This window comes from Hippopotamus amphibius, chromosome X (genome assembly GCF_030028045.1).
Source record: "Hippopotamus amphibius kiboko isolate mHipAmp2 chromosome X, mHipAmp2.hap2, whole genome shotgun sequence".
Lineage (NCBI taxonomy): Eukaryota > Metazoa > Chordata > Mammalia > Artiodactyla > Hippopotamidae > Hippopotamus > Hippopotamus amphibius.
Genome location: NC_080203.1, coordinates 74,454,477 through 74,467,979, shown reverse-complemented (window position 1 = coordinate 74,467,979; position 13,503 = coordinate 74,454,477). Strand labels below are relative to the sequence as shown.

The following is a 13,503-nucleotide window of genomic DNA, read 5'->3' as shown; positions in this document are numbered from 1 at the left end:
TTTCTTTCACTGTGCAAAAGCTTTTAAGTTTCATGAGGTCCCATTTGTTTATTCTTGATTTTATTTCCGTTATTCTAGGAGGTGGGTCAAAAAGGATCTTGCTCTGAGGTATGTCACAGAGGGTTCTGCCTATGTTTTCCTCTAGGAGTTTTATAGTATCTGACCTTACATTCAGGTCTTTAATCCATTTGGAGTTTATTTTTGCGTATGGTGTTAGGAAGTGTTCTAATTTCATTCTTTTACATGTAGTTGTCCAATTTTCCCAGCACCACCTATTGAAGAGGCTGTCTTTTTTCCATTGTATATTCTTGCCTCCTTTGTCAAAGATAGGGTGCCCATATGTGCATGGGTTTACCTCTGAGTTCTCTATTCTCTTCCATTGATCTTCCTTTCTCTTTTTGTACCAGTACCATACTGTTTTGATCACTGTGGCCTTGTAGTATAGTTTGAAGTCAGGAAGCCTGATTCCACCAACTCCATCTTTCCTTCTCAAGATTGCTTTGGCTATTCAGGGTCTTTTGCGTTTCCATGCAAATTGTAAGATTTCTTGTTCTAATTCTGTGAAAAATGCCATTGGTAATTTGATAGGGATTGCATTGAATCTGTAAGTTGCTTTAGGTCGTACAGTCATTTTCACAATGTTGATTCTTCCAATCCAAGAGCATAGTATTTCTCTCCATCTGTTTGTGTCGTCTTTGATTTCTTTCATCAGTGTCTTATAGTTTTCTGCATACAGGTCTTTTGCCTCCTTAGGCAGGTTTATTCCTAGGTATTTGATTCTTTTTGTTGCAGTGGTAAATGGGAGAGTTTCCTTAATTTCCCTTTCTGCTCTTCCATTGTTAGTGTATAGGAATGCAAGAGATTTCTGTGCATTAATTTTGTATCCTGCTACTTTACTAAACTCATCAATGAGTGCTAGCAGTTTTCTGGTAGAGTCTTTAGGGTTTTCTATATATAATATCACGTCATCTGCGAAGAGTGACAATTTTACTTCTTCTTTTCCAGTTTGGATTCCTTTTATTTCTTTTTCTTCTTTGATGGCTGTGGCTAAAACTTCCAAAACTGTGTTGAATAATAATGGTGAGAGTGGACACCCTTGTCTTGTTCCTGTTCTTAGAGGGAATTCTTTCAGTTTTTCCCCATTTAGAATGATGTTGCCTTTTGGTTTCTCATATGTGGCTTTTACTATGTTGAGATAATTTCCTTCTCTGCCCATTTTCTGGAGATTTTTTATCATAAATGGATGTCAAATTTGGTCAAAAGCTTTTTCTGCATCTATTGAGATGATCATATGGTTTTTATCCTTCCATTTGTTAATATGATGTATCATATTGATTAATTTGCATATATTGAAGAATCCTTGCATTCTGGGATAAACCCCACTTGGTCATGGTGTATGATCTTTTCAATGTGCTATTGGATTCTGTTTGCTACTATTTCATTGAGCATTTTTCCTTCTATATTCATCAGTGATATTGGCCTGTAATTTTCTTTTTTTGTTACGTTTGCCTGGTTTTTGCATCATGGTGATGGTCGCTTCATAGAATGAGTTTGGGATTGTTCCTCCTTCTCCTATGTTTTGGAAGGGTTTCAGAAGGATACGTGTTAGCACTTTTCTAAATGTTTGCTAGAATTCGTCTGTGATGGCATTAGGTCCTGGGCTTTTGTTTGTTTGGAGACTTAATCACAGTCTCAATTTCAGTACTTGTGATTAGTCTGTTCATGTTTGTATTTTTCCCTGGTTCAGTCTTGGAAGATTGTATTTTTCTAAGAATTTATCCATTTCTTCCAGGTTAATCAATTTATTGGCATATAGTTGCTTGTAGTAGTCTCTCATGATCTTTTGTATTTCTGCCGTGTTGGTTGTTAACTTCTTCTTTTGCATTTCTAATTCTCTTGATTTGTATCTTCTCCCTTTTTTTCCTGATGAGTCTGGCTAATGGTTTATCAATTTTATTTATCTTCTCAAAGAAACAGCTTTTTGTTTTATTGATCTTTGCTATTGTTTCCTTCATTTATTTTTCATTTATTTCTGATCTGAGCTTTATGATTTATTGCCTTCTGCTCAATTTGTGATTTTTTTGTTCTTCTTTCTCTTGTTGTTTTAGCTGTAAGTTTAGGTTGTTCATTTGAGATTTTTCTTGTTTCTTGAGGTAGGATTGTATTGCTATAAACTTCCCTCTTAAAACTGCTTTTGCTGCATCCCATAGGTTTTGGGTCCTTGTGTTTTCATTGTCATTTGTTTCTAGGTATTTTTTCGATTTCCTCTTTGATTTCCTTAGTGATTTCTTGGTTGCTTAATAATGTATTGTTTAGTCTCCATGTGTTTGTATTTTTTACAATTTTTTTTTTTGTAAGTAATATCTACTCTCATGGCATTGTGGTCAGAGAAGATGCTTGATAAGATTTCCATTTTCTTGTATTTTCCAAGGCTTGATTTGTGACCCAAGATATGATCTATCCTGGAGAATGTGCCGTGTGCACTTGAGGTGAAAGTGTGTTCTGTAGTTTTTGGATGGAATGTCTTATAAATATCAATTAAGTCGAGATGGTCTAATGTGTCACTTAAAGCTTGCATTTCCTTTTTTATTTTCTGTTTGGATGATCTGTCCATTGGTGAAAGTGGGGTGTTAAAGTTTCCTACTATTATTGTGTTACTGTCGATCTCTCCTTTGATGGTTGTTAGCATTTGCCTTATGTATTGAGGTGCTCCTATGTTCGGTGCATAGGTAGTTACAATTGTTATATGTTCTTTTTGGATTGATCCCTTGATCATTATGTAGGGTCCTTCCTTTTCTCTTGTAATAGGCTTTACTTTAAAGTCTCATTTGTTTTATATGAGTATTGCTGCTATGGCTTTCTTTTGATTTCCATTTGCATGCAATATCTTCTTCCATCTCATTTCTTTCAGTCTGTATGTGTCCCTAGGTCTGAAGTGGGTTTCTTGTAGACAGCGTATGTAAGGGTCTTGTTTTTGTATCCATCAGGCAGTCTGTGTCTTTTTGCTTGAGCATTTAATCCATTTACATTTAAGGTAATTATTGACACGTATGTTCCTATTACCATTTTCTTAATTGTTTTCGGTTTGTGTTTGTAGGTCTTTCCCTTCTCTTCTGTTTCCTGCCTAGAGAAGTTCCTTTAGCAGTTGTTGTAAGGCTGATTTGGTGGTGCTGAATTCTCTCAAGTTTTGCTTGTCTCTGAAGCTTTTGGTTTCACCATCAAATCTGAATGAGATTCTTGCTGGGTAGAGTATTCTTGGCTGTAGATTTTTCTCTTTCAAGACTTCAAGTATATCCTGCCACTCCCTTTTGGCCTGCAGAGTTTTTGCAGAAATATTAGCTGTTATCCTTATGGGTTTTCCCTTATACGTTATTTGTTGCTTTTCTGTTGCAGCTTTTAATATTTTTCCCTTTGTCTTTACTGTTCGTTAGTTTGATTAATATGTGCCTTGGGTTTTTTCTGTATGGGTCTGCCTGTGCTTCTTGGACTTGATTAACTATTTCCTTTCCCATGTTTGGGACGTTTTCCACTATAACCTCTTCAAATATTTTCTGAGACCTTTTCTTTCTTCTTTCTCTTCTGGGACATCTCTGATTTGAATGTTGGTGTGCTTAATGTTGTCACCAAGGTCTCTGAGACTGTCTTCCGTTTTTTTTCTTTTTTTAAGATTTATTTTATTATTTATTTATTTTAAGTTTTGGCTGCATTGGGTCTTCATTAGTGCACACAAGCTTTCTCTAGTTATGGCAAGCAGGGACTACTCTTTGTTGTGTTGCGAAGGCTTCTCGTTGTGGTGCCTTCTCTTGTTGTGGAGCATGGGCTCTAGGCACACGGGCTATGGTAGTTGTAGCATGTGAGCTCAGTTGTGGTGGCTCGTGGGCTCTAGAACACAGGCTCAGTACTTGTGGCACATGGGCTTACTTGCTCAGTGCCTTGTGGGATCTTCCCGGCCCAGGGCTTGAACCATTGTCCCCTGCATTGGCAGGTGAATTCTTAACCACTGCACCACCAGGGAAGCCCCTCCATTCTTTTCATTGTTTTTTCTTTTTCCTGCACTGTGGCAGTTTTTTCCACCCTTCTATCTTCCAACTCACTTGCTTGTTCTTCTGCCTTAGTCATTCTGCTATTTATACCATCTAGAGTATTTTAAATTTAAGTTCTTGTGTTTTTCATTACTGTTTGTTTACCCTTTAGTTCTTCTAGGTCCTTATTAAGTGTTTCTTGTATTTTCTCTATTATGTTTTCAAGATTTTGGATCATCTTTACTATCATTGCTATGAATTCTTTTTCAGGCAATCTTCCTATTTCCTCTTCATTTATTTGGTCTTGTGGGTTTTTATCTTGCTCCTTTGCCTGCAAGGTGTTTCTTTGTTTTCTCATTTTGTCTAAGGCATAGTATTTGCTGTCTCCTTTCCCTATGCTGCCTAGAGGTAATTCCTCTTGTTTCTGCTCTCTTCCCCTGTGGTGGGGTTGGTCCAGTGTCTTGAGTAGGCTTCCTAGTGGGAGGGTTTGGTGCCTGCTTTCTGGTGTGTGGATCTAAGTCTTTTCCCTCTGATGAGCAGGGCCACATCAGGTGGTGTGTTTTAGGGTTTTTGTGAGCTTAATATGGCTTTAGGTAGTCTTTGTGCTGATGGGTGGGTTTGTGTTCCTGTCTTGTTTGTAGTTTGGTGTGAGGTATCCAGCACTGGCAGTTTCAGGCAGTCAGACGAAGCCCGGTGTTAGCCTCTGATAGAGGCCACCATGAGAATTCTCTGTGGGTAGTCTTCCCTGTGGCTCAGGACTCTCTAGTGGTCTAGCGTCGTGGACTCATTGCTCCCTCCCCAGAACCTCTGACTTGACTTCTGGTCGAGGAATCTAGACTCCAGACGTCCCTTGTCCTGGCAATAAAGGAGATTAAAAAAGACTGTCCAAGCCCTAGACCAGTTATGTTGTGTTCTTTGCAGTTCTTTTTGATGTCCAAGGACTTCTACTAGTGTTCAGCCAGTTTTCTGTGGGAATTATTGCATCTTTTGATGTATTCCTGATTAATCCAAATTTGTTTGGACTCCCCAAGGAGGCAGATGGGCTCAAGGGGCCTCTGCTGGTTTCAAGGCTCCAGTTCTTCGTAGAGTTCAGGTGAAGGAGAGAAGTCCACTCTGGGTCCCTTATTCGTGTTCACCAGAACTGTCGGCTTAAAAAAAATGTACAGTGTGAGTGTTGCAAGTTGAGTTTTTTGGGGGGCAAAATGAGGACTGCAGTGTGGGAGACAGCATCCAAGATAGCTGCGAGAAAGTGCTCCAAAGAAGCATGGAGGACGATTAGTTTATATGTCTTCTTGGTAAAGGAGGAGTACGTGCAATCAAACACATTTCTTTTTAGGAGGTTTCTGCTTGTCACAAGGAGGTCACCATGTAGGGATTTAGTGCTTTTCTAGATAGCTACCTTCTGTTTTTATTGAATTATAGTTGATTTACAGTGTTGTGCCAATCTCTGCTTCAAGGCACAGTGACTGTTTTACATATAAACATTCTTTTTCAGAAATATTTTTTCCGTTATTTTTTAAGCTCTTTATTGGATTGTAATTGCTTTACACTGTTGTGCCAGTTTTTGAGGTACACGAAAGTGAATCAGCTGTATTTATACATATATCCCCATATCCTGTCCCTCCCGCGACTCCCTTCTACCCTCCCTATCCTAGCCCGCTAAGTCATCACCCATCATCGAGGGAATCTAAAAAAATGGTAATGATCAACCCAGTGACAGGGAAAGAATAAAGATGTAGAAAACAGACTTGAAGACACAGGTTGGGGGAGAGCAAAGGGGAAGCTGGGACGAAGTGCGAGAGTAGCATTGACATATATATACTACCAAATGTGAAATAGCTAGTGGAAAGTTGCTGCATTCCATTATGTTTTAACCAAAGACATTGGAATGAGTTCCCTGTGCTATACAATAGGACCTTGTTGTGTTTCCATTATAAATGTAATAGTTTACATCTACCAACCCCAAATTCCCAGTGTATCCCTCTTCCTCCCCACTCTGCCTCGGCAACAAGTCTGGTGTCTTTGAGTCTGTTTCTATTTTGTAGATAGGTTCATTTGTCCCATATTTTAGATTCCATATACAAGTGATATCATATGGTATTTGTTTTTCTATTTCTGACTAACTTCATTTCTGTGATAATATCTATTTGCATTCACATTGCTGCAAATGGCATTATTTTTTTTTAATGGCTGAGTAGTATTCTATTATATATATATACCACATATTTTTTATCCATTTATCTGTCAATAGACATTTAGGTTGTTTCCAAGTTTTGGCTGTTGTGAATAGTGCTGATGTGAATATTGGGGTGCATGTATCTTTTTGAATTATAGTTTTGTCCAGGTACATGCCCAGGAGTGGGAGTGCTGGATCATAATTCTGTTTTTAGTTTTCTGAGGAACCCACATACTGTTTTCCATAATGGTTGGACCAACTTACATTCATGGTGGTATGCATTCTAATTAGACTGTTATGATTTTAAGATGCTAAGTATAATGACCATAGTAACCGCAAAGTACCAATGTATGAAATATATACAGGAATTAATGAGAAGGGAATCAAAATGTTTCACTAGAAAAGAAATCATCCAAACACAAAAGATGTCAGTAATGTTAGGAAATGAGGTACAAAAATGTCATAAGCATATAGTAAACAAAAGCAAAATGGAAGAAGTACCCTCCTGCTTGATAACTACTTTGAATGTGAAAGGAATAAAATCTTTAATCAAAAGACGTGACTTGGCAGGATAGATTAAACATGATCAAACTATATTGTATGTGAAAAAGACTCATTTTTGATTCAACACAGAAATAGGTCTCAACAGTGAAAAAGATTCCATGGAAATTGAAAAATAAGGTAATCTTTTTTTTATGGTGATTTTCTTTTTTTATATTTTATTTACCTATTTTTGATTCATTTATTTTTTGGCTGTGTGGGGTCTTAGTTGTGGCATGCAGGATCTTCATTGAGTCATGCAGGATTTTTCCTTGCAGTGCATGGACTCTTCATTGTAGCATGCAGGCTTCCTCTCTAGTTGTGGTATGTGGGTTTTCTCTTCTCTAGTTGTGGCACGCAGACTCTGGGGTGCATGGGCTGTGTAGTTGTGACTCGCAGGTTCCAGAGCATGTGGGCTCTGTAGTTTGTGGCATGCAGGCTCTCTAGTTGAGGTGCCTGAGCTCAGTAGTTGTGGCTCATGGGCTTAGTTGCCCTGCGGCTTGTGAGATCTTCGTTTCCTGACCAGGGATCGAACACGTGTCCCCTGCATTGGAAGGTGGATTCTTTAGCACTCAACCACCAGGGAAACCCCAAAATAAACTAGATTTTAAATCAAAAAGTTTATAGTAGACAAAGGAAGGAACTATATGTTAATAAAACATGCAATTTAACAGGAAGACATAACAGTTGTAAACATTTACAAACATAATAACAAATCCTTAAAATGCGTGAAGGAAACTGGACAGAGGCTTCAATACTCCTCTTTCTATTATGGATATCGTAATCAAACAGAAAGTAAATGAGGAAGTAGAGGACTTGAACAACTCTATGAACCAAATACACCTAACAGACATATAAAGTATACTTTACCCAACAATAGCAGAATACACATTCTCTCATATTCACATGGAACATTCTCCAGGACAGAATATATTTTAGGCTATAAAAGAAGTCTTGGTAGATGTAAAAAGATGGATATCATACAAAGTGTCTTCACTGACCACAACAGGATGAAGTTAGATATCATAACAGAAGCAACTCATAAATTGACAAGTATATTAAAATTAAACAACACACAGACAACCAATTCGTGAAAGAAGAAATTGCAGTGGATATTAGAAAATACTTAGAGACAAGTGTAAATAAAAACACATCAAATTTATGCTATGCAGTGAAAGCAGTTATTAGAGGAAATTTTATATGTGTAATTATATAAATCAAAAAAGAGTAAAGATCTCAGATCAGTAACCTAACTTCACACCTGAAGGAACCGGAAAAACAAGAGCAAACTATCCCAAAGGTAAAAGAAAGAAGGAAATAATGAAGATCAAGTGGTGATAAAATAAAGACTAAGCAAACAATAGAGAAAATCAAATCAAAAGACGGTTCCTTGGAAAGTTAAACAAAATCACCAAATGTTTAGTAAAACTAAGAAAAAAGAGAGAGAGAGTATGTACAAATAACTAAGATGAGAAGTGTAAACAGTGACACCACCAGTGACCTTAACAAAATTAAATGAATTGTAAGAAAATAGTATGAAAAATTGTACAGCAAATTAGATAACTTAGAAGAAATGAATAAATTCTTGAAATACACAATTCAGTTAATTGAACTGAAGAAGAAATAGAAAATCTCAACAAATTCATAACAAGTAAAGAGAATGAATCACTAACATAACACCTTACAACAAAATTAAGTCCTGAATTAATTTTGGTGATTTCCACCAAACATTTAAAGAAGAAATAAAAACAATACTTTTAAAACTCTTTCAAAAATTAAAGAGAAGGGAACACTTCCTAACTCTTCTATGAGAGTAGCATTACTCTAATACAAAGCCAAAGACAGAACAAGGAAGAAAATTACAGATCAATACCCCTTATGAATATAGATGCAAAAATTCTCAACAAGGGACTTCCCTGGTGGCACAGTGGTTAAAAATCTGCCTGCCCAGGTAGGGGACATGGATTTGAGCCCTGGTCCAGGAAGATCCCACATGCTATGGAGCAACTAAGCCCATGTGCCACAACTACTGAGCCTGTGCTCTAGAACCTGTGAGCCACAATTACTGAGCCTATGTGCCACAATTACTGAAGCCTGTGCTCCTCAGCAAGAGAAGCTACTGCAATGAGAAGCCCACACAGTGCAAAAAAGAGTAGCCCCCCGCTCACCACAATTAGAGAAAGCCTGTGCACAGCAATGAAGACCCCACACAGCCAAAAATAAATAAATTTTTTTAAAAAGTCCTCCACAAAATATTAGCAAATTAAATCCGGTTGCATATTAAATGGTTACTCACTATGACCAATTCAGATTTATTCCAGGAATGCAAGGGTGGTTCAACATAAGAAAATTAATCAATGTAATATGTGATGTGAATAGAGCAAAGGGGAAAAAACCCTCATGATTATCTCAATTGATGCAGGAAAGGCATTTGACAGAATCCAACATCCTTTAATAATAAAGACTGTCTGAAAACTGGGAATATAGGGGAAGTTTCTCAACATGATGCAGGACATTTATGAAAAACCCACAGTTAACATCATACTCATTGATGAAAGACTGCAAATTTTACCCTAAGATCACTAACAAGACAAGGATACCCACTTTCATCATTTGCCATTCATGTCTTACTGGAAGTACTAGCAATAGCTATTACACAAGAAAAAAGGAGTCATCAACATTGGAAATGAAGGGGTAAAACTACCTCTATTCACAGATTATATGATCTAATGTTTAGAAAATCCAAAAGAACCCACAAGAAAGCTACTAGAACTAAAAAAACAAGTTCTTCATAATGGCAAGGTACAGATGAAAAAAAAATCAGTTGTATTTCTGTACACCAGTGATAGTCCAAAAATGAAATTAAGAATGCAATTCCATTTATAATAATATCCAAAAAGTTAAATCCATGGAGAGAAAGGAAATATTGAGGTGCTGTTGCCTGCATTGCCATCACCAGCACAGCCATGCCAGAGCCAACAGGAGACCTAGGCCATCACCACATCACTGCTTCTTCTGCCACCTGCTTCCATGTCCTTGGATTCCTTCCAACAGCTTGCTAAAACATGGTGGATTACTATGAAGTTCTAGGCATGCAGAGACATGTTTCAGCCAAGGATATTAAAAAGGCATATTGGAAACTGGCATCAGCATAGCAACCAGATAAAAATCTTGAGAATAAAGAAAAAGAGGACAGAAAATTCAAACAAATAGCCAAGGCATATGAGGTGTTATCAGATATTAAAAAATGGGGCATCTATGACAAATATGCCCAAAACAATTAAATGATGGAGATGGAAGTCATGTTGACAGGCCATTTGAGTCTGGCTTCACATTCCTTAATCCAAATGTTGTCTTCAGGGAATTTTTTGGTGGAAGAGAGCTTTTTTCATGTGACCTCTTCGAAGACCCATTTGAGGACATTTTTTGGAATAGAAAGGGCCCCATGGAAACAAAAGCTGGGGCACAAGGTCACTTTTCTCTAGCTTAAGTGGATTTCCATCTTTTGGAGGTGGATTTTCTTCTTTTGACACAAAATTTATGTCCTTGAGTTCACTAGGTCATGGGGGCCTCACTTCATTCTCTTCCACGTCATTTGGTGGTAGTGGGATGGGCAATTTCAAATTTATATCAACTTCTACTAAATTAATGGCAGAAAAACCACTACAAAGAGAATTGTCAAGAATGGTAAAGAAAGAGTAGAAGTTGAAAAAGATGGCCAATTAAAGTCCTTAACAATAAAGTGACAAGGAGCAGCAGCTATCCTTGGGTAAGGAATAATTGTATGCTTTTAACTGAAATATTAAATATAGGAACATTTGTTGAGGATTTAAAATGAACTCAACTTGAAGTATAATTGTACCAAATCTAAAGTATTTATAAACAGTTCACTGGAGCCTGTATTTGACATATACTTTGGAGTTTATTGTTGGGACCACATAATAGTTCCATATTTTTGGTCTTTAAAATCATTATAAATCTGTATAGGCACTTTTCTTTTTTATTAAAGGTAATCTAAGGTGGCTGTGACTTTTATACACTAATGTCAGTACAGACCTTCTTTTCCATTGTGTTTGAAACATGAGCCAAGTAGCGTCAGTCTGCTTTTAAGTGAATGTTGCCAGGATGAATCTTCCCCCCCCAAAAAAAAAAAAAAATTTCAGTGTTTTTCAGTATTTAGTAGTGAAAGATATTAATGCATTAATGGTAACACATTTCTGATTAATATAAATTGAGGACGTTTTCTACTTGTGCATGAATGCTGGCAACTTAGTACATTTTGATAGTTGTTGAAACATGTAATGCTAAGCTTAGATTTAAAAAAGTAAAGCTGGTAAACTGGGTCTTTGTCCTTTGCTTAAAAAAAGAAAGAAAATGTGAATGTGTTTGATGCATTCTTTCTTGAGTGGGACCTGTAAAAACTAAATTAATTTAATTAATTTATGAATTAAATTCTAAGTAATAAATTTAGCCAAAAAGGCAGAAGGCTGGTACACTGAAAACTACAAAACATTTTGCTGAAAGAAATTAAACACCTTAAATAAATGCAAAGACATCCTGTGTTCACAGATTGGAAAATAATACTATTAAGACGAGAATGCTACTCAAAATGATCTACAGATTCAGTGCAGTCCTTATCAAAATTTTAATGACTTTTTTTGTAGAAATAGAAAAACCCACCCTAAAATTCATATGGAATCTCAAGAATCCATGTTAGCCAAAACAATCTTGAGAGAGATGGATAAAATTGGAGGACTTGCAATTCCAAGTTTCAAAATTTACTACAAAGTTACAGTAGGTGAGACAGGATTGTACTGGTATTAAGGACAGACGTATAGATAAATGGAATAGTATATAAAGACCAGAAATAAACCCTTACATATATGTTCGATTCATTTTTGACAGAGGTGCTAAGCTCTTTTAGTAGGGAAACGACAGCATTTTCACAGTGGGTGCTTGGAAAACTGGATGGATATTCACATGTAAAAGAATGAAGTTCAACCCTTATACCATAAACATAAATTAAATCAAAATGGATCAAAGATCTACATTTATATGGTAAAACTTTAAAACTCTTAGAAGAAAACACTGCAGAACATCCTAATGACATTGAATTTGGCAATGATTTCGTGAATATGACACCAAAAACACAAGAGATAAATGAAAAATTAATGGGGCTTCATGAAAATTAAGAAATTTTATGCACTGAAAGGTGCTATGAAGAAAGCAGAAAGTCTAAAGAATGCCATAGAATATTTTCAAACCATATATCTGATGAGATGAATACCCAGGATACATAAAACCATTTAAAATTCGACAATAGAAAGACAAACAAACCCATCCGAAATTGGGTAAAAGTCTTAAGTAGACATTGCTCCAAAGAAGATATACAAACTGCCGATAAGCTTGTGAAAAGATGTTCAACATGATTATTCATCAAGGAAATATAAATAAAAACCACAGTGAGGTACCATTTCATACCTATAAAGGATGTCTATAATTAAAAAAAAAACAAAACAAATATTGTCAAGAGTATGGAGAATTTGGAATCCTTGTTCATTTCTAGTGGGAATTAAAAAGGTACAATTCCTATGGAAAATAGTTTGGCAACTTTTCAAAAGGTTCAATATAGAACTACCAAATGACAGCAATTCTGCTCCTAGGTTTATATCCAAAAGAGCTCAAAACAGGAACTCAGATATTTGTAACAATTTTCATAGCAGCATTAGTCACAATAACCAAAAGGTGGAAACAACCCAAATATCAATCAACAGGTGAATGGATAAACTATATGTGGTATATTCATACAGTGTAATATTAGTCATAGAAAACATCATGCTTAGCGAAATAAACCAGATACAGGTGAAAACCGTATAGTATCCTTTCACTTTTATGACACACCTAGAATATGCAAATTCATAGAGACAGAAAGTAGAATAGAGATTATTGGGGGCAGGGGATGGGTTTAGAGGCTCAAGTTTTTTTTAATGGATATAGAGTTTTTGTTGGGATGATGAAAAAGTTTTGGATATTGATTTAGTAGTGATGTTTACAAAACTTACAAATCATTTGTAAGTTTAATACCACTTAGAAATGATTAAAATGATAAAAATTATGTATATTTTACCACAAAAAAATTAAAGAGAAATTAAGGCGTTTCTAGATCTACAAAAACTGAGATTTTCTTTTTTTTACTAGTAGACCTGCCCTTCAATGAATGCTTAGTTTAGTTTGAAGTATATGGATACTAGACAGTAGCTCAACTCCACATAAAGCAATAAAGAACAGCAATAAAGCACAGCAGGAAAGGTAACTAAACAGGTAAATGTAAAAGCCAGTATTATTGTATTTTTGGCTTATAATTCTTTTTTCCCTATATGATTAAAAAGACAGATGCAAAAAGCAATAATTCTAAATCTAAGTTAATGGGAACACAACATATAAAGATGTATTCTGTGGCAATAATAGCATACAGGTTGGGAGAGGATTGGCAATATATAGAAGCAAAATGTATACTATTGAAATTAGGTCAATGTTACTCTGAACTAGATTGTTATAAATTATGATGTTAATTGTAATTCTAAAGCAACCAGTAAGATAATGATTAAAAGATATGGTAAAAGAAATGACAAGGGATGAAAACAATACACTAGAAAATATCTATTCAATACTAAAAAAGGAAATAGGTATGGAGAAACCAAAAAGGCATAAGATATATGAAACATTAATATCCAAATGCCACAAATAAGTCCTTCCTTATCCATA

The 13,503-nt window shown here is 35.9% G+C and overlaps 1 long non-coding RNA gene and 1 pseudogene across 11 annotated transcripts in view; both read left to right on the top strand.

Annotated features, from left to right (window-relative positions):
• The window catches only part of LOC130841823 (uncharacterized), a 230,560-nt gene that overhangs the window by 91,690 nt on the left and 125,367 nt on the right, over nucleotides 1–13,503 (top strand). The window lies entirely within an intron of this gene.
• On the top strand, nucleotides 9,798–10,489 carry LOC130841822 (dnaJ homolog subfamily B member 6-like; annotated as a pseudogene).